The sequence below is a fragment of the Rhyacophila brunnea genome, unplaced genomic scaffold, assembly GCF_057557595.1.
Source record: "Rhyacophila brunnea isolate RB1 unplaced genomic scaffold, BYU_Rbru_1.0 scaffold_9, whole genome shotgun sequence".
NCBI lineage: Eukaryota > Metazoa > Arthropoda > Insecta > Trichoptera > Rhyacophilidae > Rhyacophila > Rhyacophila brunnea.
The window spans coordinates 5,653,777-5,681,444 of NW_028233361.1; the positions used below are offsets into that span (position 1 = coordinate 5,653,777).

At 33.2% G+C, this 27,668-nt stretch overlaps 1 protein-coding gene across 7 annotated transcripts in view; it reads right to left on the reverse strand.

Moving 5' to 3' along the window:
• The window catches only part of LOC147063196 (ATP-binding cassette subfamily G member 4), an 87,678-nt gene extending 66,026 nt beyond the window's left edge, over positions 1 to 21,652 (reverse strand). For 2 of the 7 annotated variants that reach the window (XM_085959459.1, XM_085959462.1), the window contains exons 1-2: positions 21,569 to 21,652; positions 20,815 to 20,918 (exon numbers count right to left, since the gene is read on the reverse strand). The gene's annotated coding sequence lies outside the window, so the exon portion shown is untranslated. Of the gene's footprint in view, positions 1 to 20,814; positions 20,979 to 21,520 lie in introns of all 7 variants that reach the window. The other 5 variants (XM_085959456.1, XM_085959460.1, XM_085959457.1 and 2 more) reach the window with 3 other exon arrangements.
• Between the last annotated feature and the right edge of the window lie 6,016 nt (positions 21,653 to 27,668).

The window sequence follows — 27,668 nt, forward strand, 5'->3', positions numbered from 1 at the left end:
CATATTTAATCTAATTCAATTAGTATGCATCTTGATTATCAATGATTTTTAATTCGATAATAATAATTAATTTATTGTAATTTACAATGCCAATAATATGGCAAGCACTTCGACCGTGTAGATACAATAATTTACGGAAAAATACAGTAATATACCCAAACAAAGACCGAGAAAAAAATATGAGTTTATTATTATTAAAACCTGCCTTACTCAAAGAATCAAACTATTGACAAAAAATAGGGAAAAACTGCTTAGGGATTAATGTATATTAAAAAAATAAGATTAGTTAAAATTATTGAACAAAGAAATAAATAATAACACCTTCCTGTCGGTTTTTAATATGAAATCAACCCTCAAAAATAAAGGATCTCGTTGGAAGGGTTTTGAAACTCAACATTTGAATTTGAGTATGGTTTTAAAGTCAATCATAATGTGGATTTAGGTTATTTTGAAATCAAATATAGTATGCTGCATACAATTACGTTTCCTTGTGTAGGTAGATTTTGATACCAAATACGATTTTTAACATGCTTTATCTCTGTATTTAGACTTCAGAGCAGGGATGGCCAACCTTCTGTATACCATGCGCCATTTTTTTCACAGGCGAGTTCAGATGCGCCATACAACTCAAGCACCTTTTCTACCTTCTTACGTTCACGATTGAGGTTGGAAAATAGGGATAGGGGTAGGATCTGCTTTGCTTAGGGGTGGAAAGGTTATTTATTAATTTATGTTAATTCAAAAAACATACAGTTATTGGAGCACCAATCTACAATAGTCAGAAACAATGACATTATTAATGGACGACGCACTCAATACAGTAGCGTGCAAGTAAATTCGCGCATTCGCATGTATAGGTAGACATCACGCAAATTCCATTATGCGATATCACGCATAGGGAATTTATAGCAATATGACCTTTATTGTAATGGCGTAAGAGCAGTGTTTCTAATGTAAATGTTCATTTGAGCGAACCATTCGGCAGACCCAACAAAATGCATCAGGAATTTATAGCAATATCACCTTCATTGTAATGGCGTTAGAACAGATTATGCCATTCGGCAGACCCGACAATAAAGTGAGTGTCATTTTCATTTCCAGATGATTCGTCCATATTAATGTCATTGGTCAGAAATAATCTCTTGGACGAGAGGGTGATCGCTGTTGTGGACCCCGCTGATGGTGTTACAGCTGCCGGAGAGTCTCGTTTGGTGAAGATAACTCTGGACCACAGTTGTTGGATGTGATGAGAGAGAGAGCTCTGAGCGGGTTGGAGCACTGAGAGCTTTAGAGCATTTGGATTTCACTAGTCTTTCAATGTATGGTATTAAATTTGTTAGTGAGAACACTCAGGTGTTGAAAATATGAAGATGTATTCAGTTATGGTGCCTAATTCATACAAATAAGTAGGCGCAAAGATGCAATCCGCCACTTGTAAGGCGGCTCTCGTGGTGCAGTGCGTAAGGCGCTTGCCTTCCCCCGGGAGTTCTGGGTTCGATCCCGGTCAGGAAACAATATTAATGTGTTTTTCTTAAAGCCTGGGTGTTTGTGATTGTTCAAAATTACTAACATCCACCTTGTACGAAAAAGCAAGACATGGTTATTAATAATTCTAAAAAAAAAAACCGCCACTTGTAATCATCCAATGCGCCCCGGTTTGACCACCACTGCTTTAGAGCATTTACGCTATAATATTTTTATAGATATTGAAATAAAGAAAAGTTTGGCATCAAAATTTGAAAAAAAAAAATGGTCGTTAAGTTGGTTTTGAAACTAATGTGCTCACAAATCATTACAAGTTCACTTACTGGTTTGATTCTCGGTGATTTCTATATATATAATATATTTTTGTGATTTTTTTCAAATTCTGTGTATTTGTGATTATTTCTCTTCAATTACTAATAGTTGATAATGCAGTTTTACTACACTACTATTATTAGGCATCATGGTCTGTTGTGGTGTTAAAAATAACATTATTATATAATATCAAGCATGTCCAACTTCAAGTAGGATGTGTTTTACTACACTAGTATCAAAACTGGAAGTGATTTACTACTAGGTATGCTCTCCATGCCCACGGTGGCCGCCCGGCTTAAGCGTTGGACTATAATGCCGTGGTTCCAGGTTCGAATCCTGTGTCTGGCAAGTACACGTATTGTTTTCCAAATCGTGGGTGTCAGGGTATGGACCTAATAGGTTGAGCAAATGGCTGACATCCATTTCTCGTAAAAAACAAAATCTGTCAGTACAAACCTCGACTCTATGGAGGCCCATAATATGATCCTATTAGGATCGAACATGGTCGAAAGAAAGAAAGAAGAATACTCTCCATTGTAATTCTTGAACAAACGCACTATATTTGAATGATCCCTTACAAATTAAATAACGGCACATGATTTTCAACATCACAAAGAAAAATACTCAATTTTCCATTCGTCGTAAAAATAATAAATTTTGATCTTATTTTGGGCATTCATTGCTCACATCATTAAACTATTCTCCTACCAAACTACGCCTCAGATTAAAACGCTTGGATTCACATCTAACTTTCTCTCACTTCTGCAGCAAGTCGTGGGTGATGCAATATTAACCATATTATTCTATGACAAGGTCACGCGAGCTTCCTTATTATTACTTATCCAGATTAATTATTCCTCATGAATAAACGACTTTCGCATAAGCTGATAAGGAAATAAAAATAGGAATGGTTAATACTTAACCTTCAAAATCTTAATAAAATCATATTATGCAACTGGGTGTATACGCCTTTCTCATTTTCACGACTCAATTCTATGGGCCCACGTTGGATAGCATTGGCAAAGGGTGGAGGTAGGCTGTTAAGATCCGCCATAAATATCGCACACTACACTTAGCCAGTCACACGTATGTGTATTCATTGAACTAAGATTACAATTTACAGATGAGATGTTGGTTAGTTTTTAAAATTCAATTAACACTCCCGTTGCCACGATGGTCTCGCAGTTTAGAATTGACCTAAAATCATAGATACCCCACTTATTATTATTTATATAAACGTCTACTTTTAGCTATTTGTAGATAAAATATTTAGGCATAAAAAGAAAAATATGTAGGTAGTTGAATTGAATGTCTTATATGTAAAATTAATCATTTTTCGAAAGTCTATTCAATATTTTGATAAGACAGTGACAGGGCTATCTAGAAAGATATACGTTAGAGAAACGCGCATAATAGTAATGTAAACATGAGACACTATTTTAAAATGTCATTTGTTAGTCAGAGATAGAAATTTATGTCTTTGTTCAACATAATTCTGTGAAGGATGCATTCTGCTGTAGCCTCCCACAATATATCGAACCTTGAATTATAAATTTTTCAAATGCATCTGACGATAAACGCCAAAGCAACCCTTAATGTAATGTTATTAGTGTTCATTTTAGCAAGTCAACTTCGCTTTATATGCCGTTTATTATTCTAAAATACTTACCGGAAGGGCTCAGTTTTATTGAGCCGTAATAAAAAAAAAATGTACCCGGATTTTGAATACGACCCTTATTGCCAGGAATGTAAGAATTACATCGGCTTGTGGGCCATGTGTATTTGAAAACTTCGAGCGACCTAAAAAAACATACTATTATTTGGGTGCACAGCAGGCAGTCGAACGGTTAGATTTGTGCGTACTCCCATCATCTACACGCCGATTATCAAATTGACAAATATTTTGAAAATATTTAATCATGCCGAGAAGATATTTAACAGAGGAAGAAATCAGGGTGGCTGCAGAGGAGTTTTGTGATGACTCTGATATTGAGTTTGAAGTGAATGACAATAATATTTCGGATAATGAAAATTTAATAGAAGTTTATCAAAGTAGTTCATCTGAAAGTGAGCACGAACCAGACGTTCAAGTGAATGATAGTGATAGTGAATCGGCAACAATTTACAAATCTAAATCAGGATTTGAATGGAGTTCAGTGCCACCTCCGGTTTGTAGACGCAGGGCTCATAATATTGTATCAGAAAATTCCGGTTTACGCAATGAAGCGGTAAGTGTTGAGAATATTTGTGAAATGTTTAGATTATTTATTAATGACGAAATGATTGAAGAAATTTGCACCCAAACAAACAATTACTGCCAAAATTTGCATGTAAGTGAACAAGGCAAAACATTTTTACCAATTACTGCAGACGAAATGAATGCATTCATTGGCATTCTAATATCATCAGGCAGAAATAATACCGGTAAGTTACAGCTTAGCGATCTTTGGACCAGTGAAGTTCTCCACGCACAGCCTTTTTATACAGCCGCAATGTCCCGCAATAGATTTATATATATATATAGCAATATACGGTTTGACGATAAAACGACGAGGGCACAGAGATTTTCAGAATCTGGCAATAAGTTAGAGCCGATAAAAAACATTTTCGAAAAGTTTTCACATGCATGTAGCAATATGTACTCACCTGGATCTAATTTAACGGTAGACGAAAGATTAGCTGCCTTTAGAGGTAACTGTTCATTTCGTGTATACATGAAAAGTAAGCCTGGAAAGTATGGTATTAAAATATGGACTGTTGCAGATTCGGCTGTTTCATATATTTTAGATATGCAGGTATACACAGGTATGATAAATAACGTAAGGGAGGTAAATCAAGGACAACAAGTAGTAACAGATTTAGTACGAAAATATTACGGTTCAAACCGGGGAGTTACCACTGACAATTTTTTCACGTCGATTCCGTTGACGGAAAATTTATTGGAAAATAGCATCACTTTGACAGGAACTTTGAGAAAAAATAAAAAGGAAATTCCAGCTAATTTTTTGCCAAATAAATTAAGAGAAGTATTTAGTAGTACTTTTGGATTTACCAGCAGGTTAACTTTAGTTTCGTATGTTCCGAAGAAAAATAAAGCAGTATGTTTATTATCTAGTCAATTTCACGATGCTTCAGTTAGTGCGTCAAATGAAAAAAAACTCGAAATTATACTTCATTATAATAGAACAAAAGGAGCAGTTGATACAGGTGATAAAATGACCGCAGGGTATTCTTGTGCGAGACCCACCAGAAGATGGCCATTCAGGCTTTTTATGGAAATGATAGATATAGCGGCTTTAAATGCTTATTATTTGTGGGTTTTAAAATATCCAAATTGGAAGAAAAATGATAGAAGTAGACGAAAACGATTTAACCGAATTTTAGCTGATGAGTTAGCAAGATCTAACGTAGAAAATAGAAAAAACAGTACAATAAAATTTCACATTCAACAGCAGGATGCTATTAATTTTTATTTGTCAGAAATTAGTTCAAGTAGCACAAATTTGGCCCCCACAAACGTAATAGAACCCAATCCTCCTGTGGCACCAAAGTCAGGATGTTGTAGATATTGTACGACCTCTAGAAGAAGTCGCATATTTTGCGAAACATGTGAAAAAGCTGTATGTGTGGTACATAGGGTTGAAAAAAAAAGTTTTAATTGCCTTAGCTGTAATGAATCTAATAAAAAACAACATTCAAATTAGAGTAGCATTATGAAAGATTTTTAGATACTGGGGATATTATGTGTGGTGGCGTATTTATATATAATTAATTATTATGAAAAATAGTATTTGCATGGCTTACGTGTATTTTTAGATACCTTTGTATTTTGTTTTAACAATTTACATACTTTCATTACAATAAAATATTAAGAATTCATATCATATCAATTATAAATAAATTTCATAATCTTGTACCTACCCATTCAAATGTTACATGCAAAACCAAAGATGAAATCCATTTATAAGTATTCCATATTGAAATCAGATAGCTACATAAGTAATATTATGTTCTAATGAGTTTTAAACTATGTAACTTATGGTGCACCAAGGCTTTTAGTACGATATTCTAAAATATCCTTTTATGACGATATTAGGGTAAATAATACATACATATTATATTAGTTTTACTAAGAAGAATTAAAAAAAGATTCCAAATATTATTTTATTTAGTTTGTCCGTAATAATTTATATTGTAGTCATAAATAATTACTAATAATAGTTTTCGCCCGAAAATAATATTGAGTTCGGACGTGCTGACTGCAATGTTAACTGACTTTCCCTAATGGGTATGGAAAAATATGGGATATACTTGAACACATGTTAAATATTATGTTTTTTTCAATAGTTATGTCTGTATGATAATAATATGCCTTAAAGTTTGTCACGTACATTTAAAGTGCATTCAATATTGAGGGCTGTCGGTATGCTTTGTTATATTTGGGTTTTATGGCCATAAAAGTACCCTACTTCAAAAGCTCAACCCATGGTGATGGCTTTTACATTTATATTTATTATTCTTCTCTGTATATGTGTATACGAACCGCTATGATATCTTTCAGTAGGTCTCGTACAAAGAATAATAATTACTTACTTATATTTATTTTTATATTTTCATTTTATACCAAATAATATTAAGTAGGTACCTACCTATGTAAATAAATAAATATAGTAAACCTGTTGCATTTATATATTTTGATATAATTTTAACTCCATATGTCCCTAAAATCGGTGATTTTTTAGGTAGGTACGAGTAATACATTTTAATATTACTAATTAATCATGTTGCTTTTAATTTCAGTTAAATAATATTGTTTTATTTTAAAAATGTTATCATACTCTATCTGATGTAGGTATAAACATAATATTATATTATTTCTCTGCACCCATGTCTGTAAAATCAATTCATTTTATGTAGGTTTACCATTTTAAATTGAAATCGTCCATACACAATGGTATTGACTAAATATGTAAATAGCATAAAATATCCTAATCCTCTGCGTAACATGTTTTTATGTACATATTATTATGTATTTTTTTTTTCTTAATATTTTTCGTTTAAGAGAATAAGTATTATTCTTAGAAATATAATAGTAGGTAGTTTTATTATTTAGGTTGTTTTATATTATATAAAGTTTTGTGTCTCCAGTTAAAATTTAATTAGTTACTAATATGTAGATACCTATAGTCATTTTTAGTTTGTATAATATGTTATACTTAGAAGATTGAGTTAAAATTTAGTACTGTGGAATAGGCCTAAAGGGGAAACCACAGATTAAAAAAAACGCGCCATTGTACTGTACCTCCACGGTGGTGTGGAAATTAGTACAATTTTCCGTAAGTACGGGATCTTTCCCACCGTGATCTCCTGATTAAATCTAATGATTGGCTTATTATAATGTTGAGTATCTACGAAAATATATAAGTATTAAATTACGGTACCTATCATATATATATATATATAAAAGTAGATTTTTCTGGGGATACAATATTATATTAAATATATGTTTATGTATTTTATTATTGACTATAAAACCTCTTGTTATGAACTTATCTAAAAGAAGGTGTGATATATCTATAGTCTAAGAGGTATAGACTTAATACGTGCATATAGGTTCAAGTAGCGTAGTGATTTAATTTTTTCAATGTGTATTATTTCAACATAATAAACATAATATTAAAATATATTTAGTGGAAACTATACGATCGGAGTACTTTTGTTGTTCAATTATTCATAATTATGTAAGTATATTTTTAATGTGTTTTAAAATCCGATTTTTAATAAAACCTAATAACATGATACAATAAGATCACAATGTTTTAAAATTATATAGGGAATCGATATTGCAAAATTATAACTATTATTTTATGTGGTAAACGTGATAACGCAAGTCCATGCAGATGTTATGCTACCTAAAAACATCCCTCATTCACTTCAGATGAATTAGCCACCCCCACTCTTCGTGAAATGACAGCGTGTGTTGGTTGTTCCATTTAAAACAGATCGAGACATGCCGTGGTATGGTTATGACGTACATTTATCGATGTTCGATTATTATACACGATTATAAGATAATTGCATGTGATATACACATAATATCATGTTAAACAATGACTAAATAGTATTTAAAAACATACTTTACCTTTTGAAGCAATCAATTAGCTTTTAAAATGCCTTAAAATGCCAAATTTCCATCGGGACACTGAGTGGACGGCATGGGATCGGACGTAATTTTTTTACCATGGTAAGGGAAAGGTTAAGCCCTGCGAAAAAAACCATAATAGATAATAGACAAAAAATACTCGTATATCTAGAAAATATCAAAAATTATGCCATTAAATCATACATGGATATTTTATAGATATATGTAATAATATTTTTTTTATATATTATAATTTGGTTTAGGCAGGGTTTATAATAACAATATGTGTAACATGTACATATTCTTAATCAAACGAAAACAAATACCTTAGTATGAATGGAAAATGTGCTCAATTTTATCGTATCGTTCAAAGTAGGTATACCTAACAAAACTATTATGGTTTGGTTTAGGCAAGGTTTAATTATTTTTTTAAAAGTAACCAACACCATCTGTAAATTTTAGTCTTAGTTCAATAAAAACAAATACGTGTAACTAACAAAGTTTAATGTGCACTATGTATATCGGATCTTGACAGCCTACCTCCACCCTTCGCTGCTGTTGAATAATATGCCTATTGTAGATAGTTATTACTGTTGCTTAAAGCACGTATTAAAAACCAACATTCGCGGAATGATTATTTACTTATCCACTGAATCACAGTCCGAAATACGACAGAATAATATTCAATTATTAGTGATTTTTTCTTCTCACATTCTGCACGTAATGTATTAAGTATAGATATTGTATGATCATTATGTATGGACTATATAATTACGATCTTTCGTATTTGACTAAAGATTTAATATAATATAAAATAATTACAAGATAAAAAGAACTTTTTATATACCACATTTTAAATTTTCTGTTGAATCATATAAACTTGACAATTCTATGTATTAATAATTTAGGACAAATAAGGCAATTGTCAACAAATCATTCAGCAACAAACAAACAAATATAGAATACTGAAATGTCATTTTGATTTTCATAGTAACGCACGTATATAATAATAATTTAGTTGCTAGGACCACCCCCTTAGCAACCAATAATAGTGGATTGGATACGGATTTCTTCCGAAATAACTTTTCATACAAAACAGAATTAAGTAACTGAAAATGAATTCAATTCTACGTAAAGATGGCTAAAAGTATTAAAAGAATGCATTGGCATCGTGTTATGATATATTCTAAAAGTTTCAAATGTCTAAAGTTAGTCGGAAGGTTAATTAAAAATCGATTGCAAGATTTTTACTGGATAAACAACCACCGGACAAACAAGAATACGAGCTAAGACAAAACGTGGTAATAAAATGATTCGTACAAAAGACGATGTTTTGATATATTTTTAAAAGTTGAGCTTAAATTTTTATTTTATAATATTACATTATAAAAAAACTTGAACATTCATGTTTGATTAAGACACCTAGGTACGTACTCAAAATGATAGAAACGTCACTTGGTATTCTTTGAACCGTCATATTATATGTGATGATGAGTAGTGATACACATCGGTTTTGGTTCATCGAAAATTTTACATACAAACCACCAGTGGCGATTTTTTTGACGCAAATGATGCAATCGATTCGTCAGGAGTCTTAAAAGAGGACCTCGAAGTAGTTCAAACTAGTCATACAATTATTGAATTATACCAAAATCTTTTTTAAAATGCGCATTTCTTACGAATTGACTAGGTAGACAATATTAACCAAAGCACGACAAAATCCTTGCAACTGATATCAATATGATCTGTAACAAAACCACTCAGAGAAATATGTACTCTATGACAACATCTTCTTGGCTACGTGTTAAAACTGTGAACTAACATGCCCCTCCCATTTTTAACCACAATTCCATTATAAACTAACAAGCTCCTCCCATTTAGTCGACAACAGCGCCCTCCTTCACGTAGCCAAGAAGATGTTGTCGTACAATACTTACTAAACTTGTACTATTTTTACACAAAAACAAATCACTAGGTAAGTAATATTATTGTGTCATCAATCATCATTGTCATCTATAATAATAATCATTTTTAGTTTCATAGTGTGATTATAGGAAGGAGATGAAACAATGAATATTTTTGCTATGCACATTGGTATTTGCCTATATTATGTTTTATTGTGTGGATCTCAAAATCAGTCAGTGCCTCGGGCCTCCATGTACATAAACCCGACACCGTAAACCACACTGCGTGTTAAAATATAGCAATATAGTTTCAGGAATAGTTTACAATTTTATTCGATTGATCGTTTTATTGTTTTTTCAAGACACCTTTTCTGATGGACCTACAGTAGCGAAGGGTGGAGGTAGGCTGTTAAGATCCGCCATAAATAGTGCATATTAAACTTTTGTTAGTCATCCGTATTTGTTTTTATTGAACTATTTTAACATTATTTATTATTATGAAATATTATGAACATATTGAACTAACAATAATTTACAGATGGTATTGGTTAGTTTAAAAAAATCAATTAAACTCTTCTTAACCAAACCATAATAGTGTTGATATATTTTGGGCGATAGGACAACATTGTACACACTTTGTCATTCATACTTATTTGTTTTTGTTGGATTAAGAATATATATTGTTGGTTATTTTTTTTTAATTTATTATTCCCTGCCTAAACCGAACTATAATAGATACAAAATATCATTCTATCCATAAAATATCAAAAGTTATGTATGATTTAATTGCATAATTTTAGATATTTTATAGATAGACGAGTATTTTTTGACTATTATCTATTAATTAAAGCTTGAGTTTCGCAGGGCTTAATTGAGTTTTTAAAATTAACCAACACCATATATCTGTAAATTGTAGTGTTAATGAAAACAAAATACGTATGACTGACAAAGTTTAATGTGCACTATTTATGGTGGATTTTAACGGCTTACCTCCACCCTTCGCCACTGTGTACCTATGAGTAGTTACATACTATTTTAAGTATTTACGAAATGAAAATAATACACTTAATTAATATCGTTGATATTAGTCTAAACACAAGTAAAAAAAACAACCGATGAATTTGTCAGACCCGGACGCGAAACCCACGACTTCATAAACGGGGACGTTACCACTCATCCATCGATGGCGCCAAAGTCATTGTCTTGATAACCATTATTTCAGCTGTAATTACGCTCTATCTGAAAGAAGCTGTTCTTCGCCGTCTTTTCAACAACAATTTTTTGTGTCTCAACTTTACTGTTAGTTTATCTAAAATTACGTCAGATGTATACAGGTATGTATTATGTAAGAATAATCTGTTATAATAATTGCAACTAATTATCATCAATAGAATCATCAGAATTAATTTTCGTCGTATTAAAAAAACATGAAGAGCGTTTTTATGCTATATTAATTATATAATTAAATATAATTATTGGTCGAAAGACATTAAGTATGTTAATAAAAATAATAATATATTATAATACTGTCTTAATCCACATAATTATATTTCAATAGCGTGCAGCGCATAGATGACATAGACGTGATGCATCCAGCAAAAGCTCCAGAAGTACCTATTCTATAAATTACTAATTAATAATAATATGATGTTTTTATTGCGCAATTGTATGGTAAATTTTACTTGACTATATTCTTTATCTTCTGTTCTGTGGTTTTCTCAGCAACATGAGTGGTAGGTGAATCAATCAAAGGCTATGTGTATTTTTATGTGTCCCGAAAGAGCACAAATGCAAAGTATTGAATACAGGAATACAGAGGGTGTTTGAAATGAATTCCCTTTAATAATAGGGTTACATATATATATATATATATATATATATATATATATAAGCAGTGGCCGGTCTAGCATCTTTTAGTAAGTGGGGTCAGACAATTCGTCATTTGATTAAATGCTATACGAACAAATGTTTCAACAACAACGGCTCACGAAGAAGTGTCCTACGGCCAACTGCATACATACAACTTACATGTAACCAGAATGTATACAATAAAAATGCCGTTAAACTCGTGGAACTTTGAAAAATAACACATAAAACGTTGACTCAAAATCAAACAAGTTTTATTGATTTCATTCAACATTAGGCAGACGTATTATTAAATCAAATCATTTACTAAGGGGTGATATTTTTTCTCGTGAACGCATCGTAAAGTTAAACACAATAGAATGGATAATACACATAAAAATAGGGGTGCTTGACACTTATAAATGTTATATATCATATTGTTTTTTGAGACTTTGACGGGTGGTTGTTATTAATTCGAGTTATACCTATTTATAAATATTACATAAAATGTGCATAGAATATTGCATAGCTATCACATGGGCTACCACTCTGCAACATTAGCTACATTACACATCATATGACATAATCGGTTAGCTATGTGTCATGATTCAATTAATTACAACGCCTTAAATAAATAATAGGAATAAAATAGTTCGTGTATGCCCACGATGGCCGCGCGGCTTAAGCGTTGGCCTATAGCGTCGTGAGTCCCAGGTTCGAATCCTGGATCTGGCAAGTACACCTATTGTTTTTCAATTTGTATATACGTCAGAGTATGGACCTAATAGGTTGAGCAAGTGGCTGACATCCATTTCTTGTAAAACAAAATCTGGGAGGCCCATACGATCCTATTAGGATCGGACATGGTCGAAAGAAAGAAGAACAATATGTACCTGTATTTTTTTTTTTGTTTTCCAACAGAATCCCTACAAGTAAAAGTCACCACTAGGGAGCGGATTTATATGCAACAAAAACATGATTATATGCATGCACTTAAAATCAATAAAATATGCACTAAAACCGAAGAAATATGCAGTTAAAAATTGTCATTTTTTGTGGGATAAAATTGTAGATACCCTCTCTACCCATTATAACTGAAAAAAATCGAATAACTAATTAATATTTTTAACATATAATACGATAGCAGAACAAAAAACACAGAATGATTATAAAGTTAATCAATTACAATTTTCAAAATAGTTTTTTCACAAGTACAAATAATTGAATAATAAATGCAATGTATTTACATTGCATTACATTTATTTAAAACATAACTTAAAATACAAATAAACATAAAAAAACAAAAAACGACAAACTTAACTATTCCTGAATGCTATTTTCGATTTTTCCCGGAATTTTTTTTTTTTTTTAATATTATGCTCTGACATTAAAATTTTCCGTATAGGTATCTGTCAGTGTTTTGTTTATATGCGGAAAACGACCTCTCAACATCCACAGGGGTGATTGGACACACTTTAAATAAAAGTGCTCAAGTTAACTTCACCTTTTCTGATAAATCCACTGCTCGGAGATGGCATTAAAAATGCAAGTTCATCTAAACGATCTACCTTCCTAATTTAGTTATATTTCGATAAAAGAATTAAAAAAAACTAAAACTATAAATTCAAAAGCTCTAAAATATGCATTTATTTATGAAATATGCACTAATGTCTCAAACATGCTCTAACGTCTCAAATATGCATTTATATGCACAATAAAATTTTATTTTTGGATTCTGTGTCTTTCAAAACAGATTTCTGTGCAACTCTCATAGCTGTGCATACACCCTAACAAAACATGCACTAGCATATAAATCCGGGCCCTAGTCACCACACACCAATGCTGTATTTCGTTTTGTTTTAATTAATAATCATTTTGAATTTATTTCAGCAGGGGTGGCTCCTCCACCCTTATAGATAGGTAGTAAATATTAAGGTAGGGATTATGAACGGATATTTACACCTACCTATTTCTGGTATATAATTAGTAGGTATAGGTACAATATTTTATCGAACTTTTGAAATGGACCGGAGCGCCGTTCCGGTTCATATAATCCCCAAAATTATCGCTCCGTTAAAATGGAAAAAATAATTTGACAAACAAAAAATCTAACACACTTTTTTTTGACAAAATACCTACACATAAAATTAGATAACTATGTTTTTATAAATTTATCTATGTAAATATTTTCTAGAAATTATTGAGTCCTCCGCTCCAGTTCGTAAAATTTTCCAGTTCGAGCGCTGCTTCCGAGACAAGATTTTGAAGGGTTCATTCTCGTTAATTACGCTACAAAGTATATTATTGAGACGGGTGGTGGAGGAAGATTACAGTAATAATATCTCGATATCTAAAAATGTTACAATAATTACGAGTACGACGTACGAGTTTAAAGGCACTGACTGGCTATCCACATAAACGCGTGTCTAGATCTAACATCTAAAGTAGGTATATCTCATTGATCTTAAAAATAATAATAATAGGTGGATAAATTACCTACGTTCAAATCGAATCAGTGTATTATTAACTTCACTCTGTATGTCTGGCCATGCATTAGTTGAGGCACGGTCTAAAAAGATCTTTGCTAGGCGATGCGCGGATTGCGGGTCGCGGGTGCAAATGACGCCTGTCAAACGAAATATTATTTGTCATATAAATCCAACATACGTCCATTTTATGTTCTGTTTATTGTTCTATTAGTAACAATAATAATATATTCATTGACATATTTTCTTTTTAAAGTAAATGGGTAACGTTTTTAGTCATCTTTACACGATTTTAGAATTAATTGACCCGTCGCCGTCACGCAGCAAAGTGACGTGCTTTTGGCTCGACATTCTCTCACTGAATGGCAGCGAGTCCAAAATTTCGTCGCGCCTACAGTTGAAAATTATTTGGCGTTTCACTGATGCGTCACCTTAAGTAACATTATTTGTTTAGGTCATTATTATTTAGGTGGTCGATATTTGGAAATGTTTTTCTTCATTAAAAACCCATTTATTTCAAACGCAAATAAACAACGACAACACTTGTAACACTATGTGGAGAGTAGATATCTATCTATAAGAAATTACATAAATCTGTCCATAATGACGTTTTAATAATATATAGTTTTATTTCTTATTCTCAAAGACAAAGAGTATTTATTTAAAATAAATAAAACCGCCTATTACGTACATGACACAACCCAATATTTCATAAAAATATCAACCTGCGAATGAGTTTTCATTGAAGATTCTTGGATTTTCTTCAAAATGCACACCGATAGAAACGTTTTTTTGTTTAAACAACTGACATTGATTGATTTTTAAGTTGAAAAATTCGCTTTTAATGTTGTTTTATAAGATTATTATGATGTAGTATTATGATTAATTATTATCAGACAATACTAATTATTATCCAATTGTTATCATTAAAAATATGTAGGTAAGTAGTTGAACCTCATACTTCTTCTGAATCTACAGATGATAATGAAAATACACGAAACAACGATAGAATTGAAAAAAAATCATAATACAAAATTGAAACTGGAAACAATTATTATGAATGGTCTAAATTAGACAATTGACCATTCATAAAATCAAAAAGCTTCGACATAACTTTAGAAGTCCAATCAGACGTTCTCAAGCTATATTATAATATCTCTAGAAATAAATAATAAGTATGTCAAAAACAAAATAAAATCGAAAATTTGGTTTTTGCACTGTCATAATTAGGGATTCCAATCCTGGGAACCCGAGCTATTTTCGATACCTATGAATCCCGGGATTGATAAACACAATCCCGAAACTTTCGGATTGATTTTTTTATCAATTTTTATGGAAAATAAAATAAAAACGAAAATATAACTGAAAAAATACTTTTAATAACAAATAACTAGGTACATTAGAAATAAACTGAGTTTGACTGAAGTTTGATTTATAACCATCTGTAAGTTGCCGTTTCATTTTATTTTTTCACATAAATTAATAAAAATGAGATTGATTGGAAAAAAACAATGCTTCGCACTTGCTTTTCCCTCCACCACCCGCCACGTCTCCACATCCGTTATGCAGGCGTATACCGTGACGTAACGAACGATAGGCGCTGTTCAAATTTGTGCCGAGTGTCCCAGGAGCAACTTCCCAAGACCTTGGTGTGATGTGATCGGCATCCTGCAATTCGCCACATAAGCAAGTCGGAGATTCTATTAGGCCAACCTGACAGAGCTTGGAGGCAAAACCACCGTATCCGGTTAAGAAATGAGAAGTCCAATGGTCTGGAGTCAATCTGGTTATCTCCATGCGTCACTTTATATTATGAAAAAAAAAATGCGTTTGTCTGCCCTTGGAAGAAGTGGTCCATCGCCCCTGCCACGCACGCAGCGCCGTGTCATACGCCACGTCGCGTACAATAAGTGTTCGAGCGCACCGGCTCATGGATCCAAGTCCTAAAGGCGGCGATATAAAGATACCGCCAACCTCCGCCCCCAGACCTCCGAGCAAGGCGGTCGTGGTACCACGGATTTGAATGTGCAGGTCTAACGGAAATACTCCAGCAAGGACAGGCAACGCGTCGGTAGAAGTCGTCTTATAAGCCTTAGTGAGGGCAAGTAATGCTGAGCCTTGACCGCTGAGAAGAGTTTTCCGGATGGACAATAACATACATCTATGATACCACGTGCTGGCGGCATATCCGGCGATACTCATAAAGATTGCATCGTAAGCTATTTTAAGAGGTCTATACTTAAGACCCCAATTACTTCCAGTAAGACAAGAGACCCGATGGTAAGCTGCTTTGGCTTTAGCCACCGATGTTTTGGCGTGGTGCAGAAATTATAATTTGTCATCCAGTAAAATGCCTAGATATGTAACCTTATCTTTGACTTTAACTAAAGTACTACCCATACGGATGGTGGGCGACCTTGAAGTGAGGTTGGTTGCTCCCTTGAGAAGGATGGATTCTGTTTTATGCGGAGCAAAAGTGAGTTTGTTAGTAAAACCCCAGGTCATAATATAATGGTTTCCAAAGTCTCGTTAGCAGCTAGCTCAAGACCATTGCGGCTGTTCGCACTCACGAGAAGAAGCGCGTCATCCGCATAGGCAATAATACTGCAGTTGTTTGGAAGCGGGATCGACAGAAGGTCATCAAAAAGGATATTCCATAGAAGGGGTCCAAGAACTGATCCCTGGGGACACCCCATTGTGGATTTCCTAGATATTATTGTATTGCCGGTATCATATTATATAGATCTGTCGCTGAAATAATTTTGGATTAGTACATATATGTCTCTCGGAACGCGTTTTAATCGAAGTTTACACAATATTAATGGCCAGGAGGCACTGTCGAAAGCACCCGCTATGTCTAAAAGAATGCCTAGTACGTATTTACTTGTTGCTGTTTCAGTGTAGTTGATAACTTTTCGAATCGCATCCTCAGTGGATTCACCCGGCCTGAAGCCAAATTGGTTTGGGGAGAGTGGTGCAGTCTCTGCGAGGTGAGTCTCAAGTCGTGTGCACTTAAGACGCTCTAGCACCTTGCTGAATGTAGGCTAGAGTGTCAGAGGGCGGTAGGCCTTAGGGTCAGAGGGAGGGCGGCTGCCGGCTTTAGGGATTATCCTAAGTATTCCTTTTTTCCAGCAATCCGGAAAAAATACCACTGGAAAAGCATTCGGAGAAAAGAGACGTTATTTCTGGCGCTGCAACAGCCCAAACATGCTTGGCCATCAAATTGTCAATACAATCATAGCCAGGTGCTTTCCCAGCCTGAAGGCTTTGAAAAATGCCACCGATTTCATGCTCGGATGGCAATGGCGAAGAGGTGACATGGTATGGGAGCGCTGCCACAATACGGGCCTGGTGAAGAATCGCATCATCCGTGGAATGCTTCGCACTATTAACAAAGTAATTCCACCATGATCTCATATGTTTTACGGCAGTTTCATATTTGGCTGACTAATAAGATTTATAAAGCGGAAAGGCCATAAGTACACCATAATTTGCTTTACTATTTTAAATCTCACTAACCCATTCATTAAGTCTTTACTATCAGAAACAGCAATCTCATATTAAATTCACATTATTATTTATATTACAATATTATTTACTCCACTAAATGTATGTATTTCCAAAATTGAACTATACAATATTAACAATAAATGCCTTAAATAGCATAAATTATACTAGATTTATTTTTGACCGATTTTATCAATGTTATTTGTAAATATAAAAATTTTATATTAACAATGGAAAAAAATGCCAATCCCGGGATCAGAATTTTGGCTCGGGATTGGATTCCCTAATCATAATAGTATAATAATAATAAACTTGCACACAATTCATGTGATATGATAATAAATCATAATTATTATGATGTCATCTACAAAAGGTAATAATCTAACCTAAATTATATATTAGGTATACCTATATCTATCTAATTTCTGTATAGTTAACAAAATACAATAGAATTATGATGTTTTACCTGTCAAATTAAATTATCAATCCCTTGTGTGTGGATCAGAAAATGCGTACAAGTATAACATTATAAACCGGGATAAAATGACTAGCCAGGACATATTGTGGTAAGTTTACATACTACATTTATATGATGCAATATCAAAATTATTAATTTTAATGGTGGACCACGTTGCCAATAATTCCCTAATAGGTGATCGTTAAAAACCATGGCGTGGTCAGGTTAGGTTAGGTTATTGATGCAATTAACACCACTCTCGACGAAATTTTTTGTTTCTTTCGCAGGTTTACAAAACATTTTTAGGCATTAGTAACCTATCGCGTACAATTTTTTTTAACTTTCGAAGTTAACAATGGAACTATAAAGTTAGTCAGAAAATTGGCATTAAACGCAAAATACGGTCATAAAATGCATTAATCTTCGGTTCTTCAGAACCCTATCCATATTGGAAGGGAGATAACTATGTTCAACCAAATTGCTTCAGGCGTTGATATATTCCACTTGCGTGGGGTGAGTTTAAGTGGATGCTATTTTATAAATTCTTAAAATAGGGTCTCCTTAGCAAACTCAGTGTACTTTTTTGAATTTCTATAAATTTATAATTATTGTATTTTCACTGCTTTTGTATGTTTATATTATAGTCTCTTTTTATTTTATTTTTCTTTTTTATCGTTTTTATTAAGTGCTTTTCTTCTTTATAATAGTGTTTCATGTTGTGAACGTCTTATAATTTGTAATGTCTACAATATGTTAAAAAAAAAAATTAAATAAAGCTGTACTTCAATTAATACGGAGTCCAAACAATCGACCCATTCTCAGGCCTTCTCCATAAGTCAATGACTGTAACCGCAGCGAACTAATCTTTATTCTTTATGCAACGGTTGTTTTACCGCTAAAAACAGAGCGTCATAAAGAAAATGTTATTTTTGAGTAACCGCGTACATTTAAACGTCATTTCGTCAATCATGCCATTAACTGCGGCTCAGAAAAATAAACTTCCGTTGTAGGTTCATTTATAATCATCTCATCACTTACCGGACAGAAGATTAAATGTTATTCATAAAAGGTCAAACGAAATGAAATATGGACTATTTAAGAGAATTAAATAAGACATGAGAAAATATATATTCCGTCGTTTAGGCGTATTTATACGATTAATTAATTAACACGAACATGATGCACTGTTTAGCCAGAATTATTATCCGGGATAAGTGGGCTGTACTCCAGATCAGTGATCAGATCAGCTCGAAATGAACCGGAGCGCACCAGAGCTCAGCTCCGGTTCATGAAATTCTCTAGACTTCTGGTCGGTTTATATAACGATTCGATTCGGGAATTATTATGAATAATTACAAGACAAAAAGAACTTTTTATAAACAACGTTTTTAAATTTTTTTGTTGAATTATTATGCTCAATATGAAGCAGACTTGTACTTGATATTTTACGCGTGGATTATCATTTAATTATATCAATCATCACATCAAATTACATCGCACAAACACATATTTTTAAATGTTACTAATCATTTGACTTTTTTTACTATTAGAACAAATTTGTGGTATGTTTTTCTCATTTAACTGGTCAGCTTGCCACGCCGGGCCCCCAGGCTAGAGCCCTGTCACCCCCCCCCCCCTTTTAGGGACCATGCTTACATACCTACTTCAATCACAATAATATGAAAACACACATAATTATTATTATACCCCTTATAAAATACCTCAATCAAACAATATTTGGCATGTGGGTTTATAAGTTAGTATATACCTAGTAACCCGGATCTCTTTTTGACCGTTGTAAGGGGACAATGATTTTTATATTTGCCATCTCTTATGTTATATCACAAAATGTGTGTAGTTTTGGTCCCCCTTCAATAGCATTGACAAAAAATAATGTATATGTAAATCAGATAAAGTATTAATTGTTATACAAAATTCTACCCTGCCATATTATACACCCGTGTCCGGAAATTTGTACGACTGCAGTTCACCGTATCACACTTCACCGTGAAATGTTGATCGGAAATATATAGTCGTAAATTGAAGACCGTCCAACCTCTTATAGGGATACAGGATCGTATAGTACTGAGATAAAATTCATGTGTAAATAAAACACGTTTCTTGACGGTTTACAGGAAGCCAGCGGCAAACAAATTTTGAAAATAGGCGATATACTGGATTATTTGTTAGGTTAGGGTTTTATTCTTGAATTCATGAATTTTGGCCAAAATGGGCTATGAAAATTGAATTAATTGAATCTAATAAAATTCGAGACCGTATAGTATACGGTCATCTCTTTCCGATAGAAAGCTCACGGCGAACTGTGCTACAGTTTACATGTACTTAACATATACATATACCAACATGCATATTGCATATACCTACCTATTTGGATCCAATATTCACTGATAAACAATCGTACCTACTTACAACAAGTTCGAATTGAGTTGACGATATGTGTAGGTAGGTATGTCGTAGGTATACTACAAACTATCTTAAATATTGCCTAAGTACTCGTGCCAAAAAAATGATAACTAACTCTGTATAAGGTAAAATATTATAATAATACGTCAAACTGCAAACTGTATTATGTTCTATAAAAAATATGTAAGTACGTAATAAGTATTGTAATACTAAATATAAAAATATGTATAAAAAGAGGTGTAAAAAATTAACCTTGATTCCGATTTCCTCATGAAGATTAAAAAAACAGAATACACACTAACTTAAAGATTCATTCACAAAAAAAAACTATGTTCACTTCACATCACTATATTATTCTGTAATTATTATGTATAACTCATTCATAATTAAGTCATTCTATTCAAATTTGTATGTACCTACATAAACAACTTTTCATCAAACTTCTCTTCCATTTTAATAATATGAGTAAAAAACCACATTACAAATTACACGGATTCAATTTTGAAAATATTATAAGTAAAATAAATATTTCGACTACATAAAGATAGGTGCCTATTCTTGTGAATTAATAATAATTGTTTATTTCGTTAAATTATCACACTATAAAAAAACATCCATTGTTTATAATAATTTAAAGACTATTATGCCAGAAACGGGATAATATTGATAAAAGAGCTTCAAAATTTTTAAAATTAAACTGTCTGTCTATCAATAATAATCGATGATTATTGAATCAAACTTAACGGAAAAGTCTGGTCGAGGGATCCAACTTCAATAAACAGATTTTTAGATATACAAATAATATTAATTAAATTTTAACTTTGACGCGAATAATATTAACTAAAATATCATAAAATTAAGAAGATGAAAAATTAATTATTATTGTCTATGGACATATTTGAATTTGGAAGGTGAATGACTTAATTCGACGCGCAACATTTATGACATGACACATTACCGGAGATAACAATAAAATTCCGGTAGTAGGTGAATAATAATTGCTCACTGGTCCACTGTTTTGGTAGATAATAGTACGCTCCGCGATCTGCACGCGGCGAGGTTCGGATCGCAACAGAGTAAGTCGTCTACTAAAACGCAATCGCAAAGCGAATTCAGTTTTTACTGGCGCTGGCGTGGGCTGGAACAGGGCTTCTAAAAAATTAATATTGAAAAAATAGTCACGCGATTATATCCGTGTTACAATATGGATCTGATTAAAATATTTTATATCATCAAAGCGCAACCCAATATCGTCGCTAATTTTCTACAAACACGTATCTCAATTTTTGTCAGTTTTGAGTTATTTGATGTAATTCATCATTTGAATACGCACATATTCCACTAACAAGTATCTCAAAATATACTTAACATAATAGAGTACATGTGCTGCAGAGGTGGCCATGAGATTTTACAACTTTCTTTTTAGACCAAACCAAACCTAATTATTATTATTACCTCATACAATCTTAGTTTGTGATAATGGTGCATCAAAATTTATGAAAATTTTCAATTTTCAATTAACGATTATTGGATCGAAAATCCGATGCGCCGACAGAAAAAGGTATTTATTATGATTGTCTACATGGAGTAAACTGTTTTCGTAAAAAAATAATATAAAAGCTCATGGCCACCTCTGCGGCACAATTACCGATAATAGATTTAAGCAATTACAAAAAATCGTATCACAATAAAAACTGTATAAATATTATGAAGATACGAGTATCTCGAGATACGTGTTTGTAAGGTACATAATACTGAACTCCGCCAATGATTATACTGAAGTTCTTTCTCGCAAGTCAAGATACGTGTTTACTGCAGTAATATTGTGGAATGATTCACAGTAAAGTTGCAACACATTCTCGTATCTACGACAATATGACTGATCGGTCGAAAGACGTGTAGTGCGATAGATTGAAGAAACATAAAAAAAATTCATGAAAATATGTGTAACTTTATTTCTTAATACCTCTATGGTGTAACTATACTAAATGAGATACGTGGTCCAATGTCATAAATACTCATAACATGTTTAAGAGAAGTAAGGACACGCACTAACTAGGGAATCCAATCCCGGGATCCCGGGATCCCGAGCTATTTTCGATACCTATGAATCCCGGGATTGATAAACATAATCCCGGGATTTCGGGATTGATTTTTTTATCAATTTTTATGGAAAATATAACAGAAAAAATACTTTTAATACAAAATAACTACATTAGAAATAAACTGAGTTTGAATGAAGTTTGATGTGTAGGTTGCCGATTCATTTTATTTTTTCACATAGATTATTAAAAATGAGAAAGATCGGTAAAAAAACAATGCTTCGCACTTTTAACAAAGTAATTCCACCATGATATCATACGTTTTACGGCAGTTTCATATTTGGCTGACTAATTAGATTTATGAAGCGGAAAGGCCATAAGTACGCCATGATTATTTGCTTTACTATTTTAAATCTCGCTGATCTATTCATTATGTCTTTACTATCATAAATAGCAATCTCATATTAAATTCACATTATTATTTATATTACAATATTATTTACTCCATTAAACTTGGGTATTTCCAAGATTTAACGTATACAATATTAACAATAAATGTCTTAAATAGTATAAATTATACTAGATTTATTTTTGACCGATTTTATCAATGTTATTTGTAAATATAAAAATTTTATATTAACAATGGAAAAAAATCCCAATCTCGGGACCAGTCCCGGGATCCCGGGATTATCAAATTGTAATCCCGAAATCCCGGGATCAGAATTTTGGCTCGGGATTGGATTCCCTAGCACTAACATACGTTGATAAGATATACGTCGCTTTTAGCTCCTGGATTCATAACTAATATCTTCCATTTTTTTTTCAATTTTCCCGTTCGAGACAAAATATATAAAATGGTTTTTTTATGACAGGTAGGTACTTGGTTTTAAACTATTTGCTCGGCTTCTAATTATTATGGCGTGGGATTTTATTACAAACGTGTATGCCCTGGATTGAATATGCTGGGATTACAATCAGGGCCGCGCCAAGGGTGGTTGCCACCGGGTGCCAACCCAAAGTTGCTGCACACCCCCCGCTAATATAAAAACAGTTGAAATCTATATTTTATTTTAATTAAAATATTTATATTATAATAAAAATAATTGCACCGCGTCCATTAAACCAATTCGTTAAAATAATGCCCATACACATATTACAGCTTAATGGCTATGTACAATTATTATAGCTAACTATTATGATAATATAACAGTATGTAAAACATTTTATTGTGACTTTGAAAGAATGCTTTTCAGTATAATTTTATACAACTGTGGTGCAAGTCATTAGTTATAGATAATAGATCTTGAACTCTAAATTAAGTTTATTATTTTGTTTATATGTTTAAATAATATTTTGTGGTAATTATTCGATTTTTTACCTTTTGATTAGTGTCACCTTTCGGTAATACGAAACATATGATACGGTACTTCATATATTTCAAAATTACTTGAATCGAATGTATATCATTTTTAATCAGCAGTATTTTGCCGCCCCATTATCCTGCCGTCCGGGTGGTGCGCACCCCAACACCCCCGCTTGGCGCATCCAGTCCTGGCACATTGTCTTTCCTGCGCAATTTGATTCATTCGTATTATAATCCTCTTATAACCATGTATCATCATATTAATATCTTCAGGCCGAAGTATCATCCACAATTTAAATCCAACACATTTTTTATTTGCAGCTGACAGGGTGACTATGATATATATATGGATAGATTATAGATAGAGTATAGACGAGAGTTGGAAATTGAATATTTTAATGGTAGGTAGTACCTACTCTTTAACATTATCAGGAACATATTATTATTATTATGATCGTTTTGTATGACACATCGACTTTACGAACTGATATTCCATACCGGTTGACCGGTTGAAAATAAAAAACAAAACAAATTTTCAGCAATAGAAAATCACCCGAGCATTCAAAAAGATATGGTTTTGAGAGCCACTGGACCAGATTGAAAGGAGTAAAAATCTCAGAACAAAGAATACGGAGCTCTTTGTAGACACACTAAAGGTTTTTCTGACTCCGGAATAGTTCGGGGCATAGTACTAACTTAGGAGATTGGTGACTATTATTTTCTCAATAAAAATATTCTTTAGTAGATACAGGGCCGCCGCAATGGGTATATTCGCCTGTGTGAGAAAAAATGACGCCCTGTGTTAAAAAGTCTACTAACGAAAAAAATCTTATTTATTTAACAGTGACATGATTTGCGAGTTTAAAGCTGACTATATCCGATCAGACATTTTTACTCAGTACGTCTGTCTATCTGAGGTTACGCAGAAAAAGGCGAATCAAGTGTTATTCAAAGTGTACACCACGGCATGGCCCCCACATCTCAAGGCTAGGATCTTTGTCGGGCCCCACTACCTATCGACAAGGTGGCAGTGTGACGCTCTACAGTAGCGTTTTCCAAATGGCGTTCACGGTAAAATTAAGGGTAGGTATTTAGTGTATTTTTAATACTTATGGAGCTAATTATTATCAGTGACACAATTAAAAATTGGGTCGCACAATTACATATTATTTGAAAGTATAATCATTATTAAAAGAAAAAAGTAAATAAAATTTTTACTATTAGAACAAATTTGTGATTGTCGACTTGCCACGCCATGCCTCCCATGAGCCCGGGCCCTCAGGCTAAAGCCCTATCAGCCCCCCTCTTGTGGGGGCCATGCACCACGGTGTCCTGTGGCGCCACAACCAATTACCAGGGGTGCCGCAGAAATTTATTAATTCCAGGCAATCTTAATACAATGTGACGATGCACGATCACAGTGATAGATCCCATTGCTGCACAAGTTTGTGACCACTGATGCTTCCTTTCACGATATAAAAAAAAATCTTTGAACACCACCAATCTCAGCATAGCAACTGGTTTCAAAAATACTTTGAAGAAGATAAATATGAGAAGTTCATATGGATTTAAGATCTGAGATAAATGAATGTAGGTAGGTACTAGAAATGACACCCCTTATGGCACCCCTAGGCAGGTCATGCATTGTGTGAAGGTGGAAAATTATGAAAGGAACGGGAGTAGATTTTTTTTCAAAGCGAATATAAAAATAAAATCTAGTGGTAGCGAGTCATGCCCCCCACATTCTTAAGCAGGCACCCAGGCCAGGATCTTTGGCGGCTCCCTTACTTATCGCTAAGATTAAAGACAACTCTAAGTTGCATTTTCTAAATGGTGTTCGAGGTCAAATTTATGGTATTCATTGTCTGTTAAGCGATTTTTTTGTATTTCTTAATACTTGCATCCACTTGAATTATGGTTGATTATCGGGTTAGGAGTAATTTTATTAGTTGTCGAGTATTGACACAAATTGCATCCTACAAACACATATTTTAAAATCTTAATACTCTCGAAGTAAAATAGCCCGCAAGTATTTTTTTTTGCTTTTAGAGAAAATTTGTAATGTGTGTATCTCACTTTTCTGGTTGACCTGTCACGCTGGACTCCCAGGCTAAAGCCCTATCAACCCCTCCGCTTGTGAGGACTATGAAGCAAAGTAATGAAGTTGGGCATACACAATTTGAAACCAATGATTGTAAGGGGCGGCGCTTTGCCTGAGTATGTCACTGCCTAGTTGTGCCCAATTTGATTCCAAGATTTGAGATTTTTTTTGATGAATAATATGCTTATCCATACCACTAACTTTTTTTTAGTTCGCTGTGAAAAAATGATTATACAATTATTACACAGGTACCTACGCACTGAAACAACAAAGTTTGAAAATCACTGGACTAAGTAATCACTAATTCGTTACTTGAGCCGTCACATTAGTCATTCATTAATCACTAATCATTAACCTCACACACCTTAATGATTAATACTTTGTTTAAATTCAGACTGACATATTAATATTATACTAGGTATATCGGTTTACAAAATAAAATAATATGCAATCCAAGGCCTGAACAAAAACGATGCATGAGTGCGAGTGAGAAAGTATTCGGCACCCTTATAATCTCTGCGACACGCGCTAGAGTAAGATAAAAGGTCTACATATTTTTGAATCAGTTTCCAAAAGTATCGCTGGCAAATCGTGGTGAATCGCTTCACGTAGCATCGATAATCTGCGAGTTCGTGTTGCTAAATTTGCTATTTTTTGTGTTAAACATAAAGTCAGTGGTATATATTTTTAGTTAATTAAGTAGGAAAGGTGGTTCTGCGTGTTGTATTAAAATATGGTAGCCGTACTGATAAGCAAGAAGATGGTATTACGTTTCATACGTAAGTTGATACATGTTCGTGACAATTTATTTGTATATTATTATTTATTTTAATATCAGTGACCTAGTGTTTCTTTAAAATAACTTAAATTATGAATATCTTTACCTAATGGTTGCATTTTGACCGCTTAAAAATACCATATAACTTAAAAAAAAATAGAAAATTATATTTTAATTCTGAGCGTCTAGCACTAGCGAAATGGTCTATGGTCTCGAACATTTGTAGGCGAATGCGTTCGCTCGTCCATAAACCAAACGCACGGCACGTAGCTTCATTTAGCAATGCAACGGGTGGCGTCTAGATGCATCTATAGTCTATGATGCAATCTATAATAAAATTCCCACGATGGCCGAGCGGTAACGTGTTGGTCTATAATTTCGAAGGGTCTCATGATTCAATCTTGGGTCTGGCGAAACAAATGCATGTTGTTTTCTCAATGTGTGTTTGGACCCAGAGTATAGATCTAATAGATTGAGCAACTAAGTGGCTGACGTCCGTTTCTCGTTAACACAAAAATCTGCATAACCTCCACTCTGTGGAAGCTCGTATTATTATGGTCTTTTTAGGATCGAACATGGTAAAAAAAAATATTTGACGGTGCGAATTAGATCAACATTTTCTCCTAGGTGCCTCTGACAGACAGAGTATTCACAAGAAAAAAATATTTCCGCATAGAAATTCATCGGCGTAAACTTATTATTCATTAAAATTGAAAAAAACTGTTCAATTCAACCCGGAAATTTTAAAGTACATTTAATTTATTTTAAGTGGTGATTATTATTGAATTTATCATGCATAACACGGGAGAATAGTACCAGATA